Source organism: Eumetopias jubatus, unplaced genomic scaffold (genome assembly GCF_037043125.1).
Source record: "Eumetopias jubatus isolate StellerSeaLion01/CBP00866 unplaced genomic scaffold, mEumJub1_p1.0 scaffold_6, whole genome shotgun sequence".
Lineage (NCBI taxonomy): Eukaryota > Metazoa > Chordata > Mammalia > Carnivora > Otariidae > Eumetopias > Eumetopias jubatus.
The window spans coordinates 115,440,994-115,446,410 of NW_028274812.1; positions in this window are offsets into that span (position 1 = coordinate 115,440,994).

A 5,417-nucleotide genomic window follows, 5' to 3' on the forward strand; every position below is an offset into this window, starting at 1 on the left:
CACAGCCCCAAAGGGGAAAGGCCTGTGCTTCCTCACAGAGGGAGGAGCCCACTCAGGCCCCACCCCTCCCTCACAGGGTCTGACCTTTCACTTCTGCACACCTCATTCCAAATGCCACCCTAAGAGGGCAACAGGGCCCAGAGGTAGTTTCTGGAGCCAGCCCATGGCTGATCTTGGCCAACCATGCTTTTGCATAAGGCCCCGTGGATTTTACTTGAGGCTTTCTCAGCAACTTCTTTTCTGCATCTGACCAGCTGCTCACTGCTGTGAGGAAACCACTTTTTTTAAATTAAAAATAGATCACAAACCTGTTAAGGGCTAGCAGGGAGGAGTACAGAGCTGTTCTCACCTCCCCATCGGGGCTTTCATGTTAATGGCTGCCATCTCCACCTCCTTGCCCCAAGGGAGAGCAGCTTCCTCCCTGAAACTCCGATAGTAACAGCTAACGCATACTCTTTTTAGTGCTTGAGTTTCTCATTTAATCCCACAAGAGCCTTATGAGGCGGGCCCTATTACTGTCCCCATCTTACAGAAGAAAAAACTGAGGATCAGAGAGATCAAGTAATTTGACCAAAGTCACCCAGTAAGGACACAAAAGAAGTCAGATTTCCAAAGCAAAGGTGAGTGGCCTACAATTCCAGCAGAGATTTGGTTGAGAACTGGAATGACCACGTTCTTGCTGCTACATCCTCAGACTTCCCGGCTCTTAGCATGCTGGGTTGTCTCTGCTGGAAGCTTCCTCTACCACCCGGTCTCCCAGCCCTTCCACAACAAACGCCCATCGCCTGTATTCCTCTGATTCCAGCCTTACTGGCCCTTCAGGGCTCTCCCACTGGGTTCTAGTCTCACTGGTCCTGAAGCAGGCCCCCCCATTGAGACTCGTCTTTGTCCTGGAGCGTAGGGACTGAGCCTTAGTCATCTTGATACTCGATGTGCCTGGCACAGCTTCATGCCCCAGCGCCTATAAACCCCTGGGGCCTTACACACCCACCTGCCCCACCAGCTCAGAGCTTCGCCTCAGCAATTTCTTCTAGCAGATGCCTGGCTCCTCCCCCCAACCCTAAACTTCACTAATCCTCTTCACTTTTTTTTTAAGATTTTATTTATTTATTCATTTTTTTAAAGATTTATTTATTTGAGAGAGAGAAAGGGAGAGAGAGCATGTGGGGGGAGGGGCAGAGGGAGAGAATCCAAGCAGACTCCCCACTGAGCATGGAGCCCAAGGGGCAGCGGCGGGGTGGGGGGGGGGCTCGATCCCACCACCTGAGCCGAAATCAGGAGTCGGACGCTCAACCAATGGAGCCACACAGGCGCCCAAATCCTCTTCACTTTTTGTTTTCACTTTTTATTATGGAGAATTTAGAACACATGCAAAAGTAGACAGAATAACATAATGCACTCCCATGAACCCATAACCCAGACCCAACAACCCTCAACTCATGGCCAGCCCCGCCTCATCTGCAGCCACATTCACTCCCCCTTATCATCTTGAAGCAAATCCTAGATGTCAGATGATTGCACCCATAAATATTTTGGTGTGTATCTAAAAGATAAGGAGACACATATATACTCACACGCACACATCCATATATGGTAATATTTTTCTATATGCATACATACATACATATGTTATACACATGTATATGTATATACGTAAAACAATATTACCATACCCCGAGAGATAGTTACCAATAATTCCTCAATATAATCAAATACTGAGTCAGCATTCAAAGTGCCAATTTCCTCATAAATGTCATCTGCTATGGACTGAGTCCTCCCCTAAAATTCATCTACTAAGCCCTAGCCCCCAAGGTGTCTATATTGGGAAATAGGGCTTTTAGGAAGTAATTAAGCTTAAATGAGGTCATATGAGTAAGGTCCTTTTAAGGACTGGTGGCCTTCTAAGAAGAGCAATCTCTTCACACCCACCTCTCCCCACAGCCTGCACACTCTCTGAGGGGAGGCCACGTGAGGCTAACCAGGAAGAGAGACCTCACCTGAAACAGAACCCCAGTGCCTTTATCTGGAACTTCAAGCCTCCAGATGGTGAGAAATAAATTCGTGTTCTTTTTAAGCCTCGCAGGCTGTGGTATTTTGTTACGGCAGCCTGAGCAGACTCATCCATCATCATTTTTTTTTTTAATTAGGAGCGACGGAAACCTGGCTGACTGAGTCGGTAGAACGTGTGACTCTTGATCTCGGGGATTGTGAGTTCGAGACCCACGTTGGGGGTAAATAACTTAAAAAAAATAAAAATAAAAATCAGGATTCAAATAAAGTCCCCATGTTACAATGTCCCATCTATGAACTCTCTTTCCACTCACAGGTTTACTTCATTCTTTTTGTTTTCCCACACAATGCAGCTAAGAGGACACTGGGTTGCTGGCCCTACAGGTCCCATGGTCAGGACTTTGCCGGTTGCAGGGCTGACCCCTGGATTTCCTATCCACGGTGGTTCGGTCCAGGGGCTTGCTTAGATCTAATCTTTAAGCCCCGCTTTTCCTGGATGTCCTTCCAGGTCTGGGGAGGCCTCTCTCCTTGGTGCTCCTCTTCCCTCGACTGCAGGACCCAGTTGCTTCCTCTGCCTCCCGCCAGACTATACACCGGCTCCCTGTGGGCAGGGCATGTCCCCAGGCCTGGATCCCCAACCTGGCCCAGTGTCTAGAACATAGTGGGGCCTCAGGAGGCATGTGGAATGGACAAATGTTACACCCTGAGCCCAGAGGCTTGTCTCAGCCCTCAGTGCCTTGGGTTTCTAGAGCACAGTCTAGGCACGACCTGCCCCTCCCGTGGAGCTGGGAGAGTGCACAGGGGCACCGGCAGGAGGCCACCTAATGGCCCAACTCTGAACGTGGCATGGGCGCCATCAGAGCTGCATCGGCCCAGGAAGGAGAGCCATGATGCCCGAACAGTCTTCCAGGGCTCGGCCTCCCTCGTCCCCCCACTTCTCTGACCTCAGCCCCTCACTGCTGGCCTTCCTCCCTGACTTGCTTCTCACCTGCCGGCACCACCCGGGGCTCCACACAGGCCCTGTGGCCTCACTGACACACAGCCTGCACCACCAACTCAGAACCTACCCCCGGGCTCCACAGGCACCTCTTCCTGCCCTCCCCCCTCAGCCCGAGTATGCCCAACACCTTCAGGACATCACCAGGGACACGTCCCACCTTCGCCACCAACTCAAAGCCAGAAAAATCCCAAATTCCTTGGTATGCCCTCAAGACCCTCCCGGTCTGGCTCTGATTAACCTTCCCAGCCATTTCTTCCAGGTCCGGATTGTGACCTTGAGCGGTGGCTCCGTGCTATGTCACCTGAACTGAGTGGAACCCAGTTCCAGAATGTTCTCCCCCGCAAACTGACCGTGGATTCAGGAGGGGCTGCCGCCGCCATGCTGGCTCCGGAGGACATGCCAGTGTAGCTCACACTTGTTGAAGCGTGTCAGTGGCTTCTCCACCCAGCTCCCTCAGCCTGTCTAGCTCCCGGGACATCTGGGTGGTTAGCTCCAGGACAAACGGCGCTGGCTGCTTCTGCAGGTCACCTCGGTCATCGAGGTTGCTGGCTTGGAGGTGGCGGCCCGTCCATCCTGCAGACCCCCAGCTCTTCTTCACTGGTTCGGTCCATTCTTGCTCCCCCCCATTTCACGCCCGTCTTCCCTTCCCCACCGCCTGCGTGAAGAGCTTAGACTCAGAGGCATCGATTCTTTTAGTAGCTTCCCTGGGGTGCCCGGGCGGCTCAGTTGGTTAAGCGTCTAACTCTTGATTTCGTCTCAGGGTCTGATCTCAGGGTTGTGGGACCGAGCCCCAGGTGGGGCTCGTGCTGGGCGTGGAGCCTGCCTAGGATTTTCTCTCTCCCTCACCCACTGCCCTTCTCCCACCCCACTTTCTCTGTCAAAAAAATAAAAATAAAAGATTTTCTTTAAGTAGCTTCCCTGTCATAGAAGGTCAAATCCCATACTCTCTATCACTCCTGGTTGCTCTACTTCTTTCGTCAAATCCAACCTATTTGCTTTGGGCCAGTAACTGAGCTTCACTTTTCCTCATGTGTGAAATGGGGATCATTAGAGGGCCAACCTCCCGTGGTGGTTGCGCAGATTAAATGGGTTAGTAACATGTAAGGGCTCAGAGTAAGGCCTGGTACAGAGTAGACACTCAGGGAATGGTGCCTACAAACATTCTTGCTCCTGACTGAAGACCTTTGCTATGGTTACCCCCCTGTCTTGACCAATCAGTTCCTTTTCCCTGGAATGTCTCTACTCTGTCAAGAGCCTGTTCGCTTCCTCGAGGAAGCCTTCCTTGTTACCTACCACTGGCATTCCTTTCCCTCCTGAGGGAGACCCGGTGTTCCTCTCTATTTATTTTGATCTCTTCTGCCCCACGTTATTAAGTCATGCATGCAGTTGCCAAGTATTTCTTGAGCACCTACTATGTGTCAGACTTAGGATAGAAGTTATAGATGAAATTCAGTCCCTTGCCCCTTAGCTCATAGTTTAATGAGGAAGATGTGCCTGTTAACCACTAAAATATAATGTGGGAAATGCTTTGAACAAGGGACCAAAGAAAGGGCATCAAAGTCTGCAGACAATAGTGGGTGCTATTAAGGAAATCTTCCTGGCAGAGGCAACCTGAAGGGTGAAGGATGAATTAACTCTCCAGGTGGACAAGGTAGGAAAAGGCATTCAAAACAAGGAATAGAAGTACCTGGGTGGCTCAGTCAGTTAAGCATCTGACTTCGGCTCAGGTCATGATCTCGGGGTCCTGGGATGGAGCCCCTGTCAGGCTCCCCATTCAGCGGGGGGTCTGCTTGTCCCTCTCCCTCTTCCCCATCCCCCACACCCCTCTGCTTGTGCTCTTTCTCTCTCTCTCAAAATAAATAAGTAAAATCTTAAAAACAAACAGAAGGAACAGCATGTACAAAGGGGTGTGGACTTGAGAGACCAAGGCTAGACCAGGAAGAAGAGCAGACAGTCTAGCACATCTGGGTGTCCTGGCACTGGGGAATGGAGGGACACAGGCTGAGGGGAGCCCAGGGGTCTGGCCCTGGCGGGGCTTTGTCTGCTGAGCTGAGGTGATTGCGAGCCAAGGGGAGTGGGTACAGAGTTTTAAGCAGAGGAGTCCCTGATCCTCTAGGCAGGAACACGTCTCCCTCTCCAGGGCCCTTGGGCCCAGGGCAACATCTCCAGGGCCCTTGGGGTCCTTGGCATGGGTAAGTCTCATGTTTTCACTCCTCTGCTTTCAAGCCCTAAGGAGGCTGGAAGAGCTCAATCCCCTGCAGCCCAGACAGGGGGAAAGCTGGAGGGACAGAGGCAGGGAGGGATGCCCAAGCAGGAACTGCAGGGCCGGGCAGTCACGGCTGGCTGTCAAGACCGCTCTGCCCTGAGAGGCAAAGGACTTTGTGTGCAGACTAGAGGCATCCAAAGG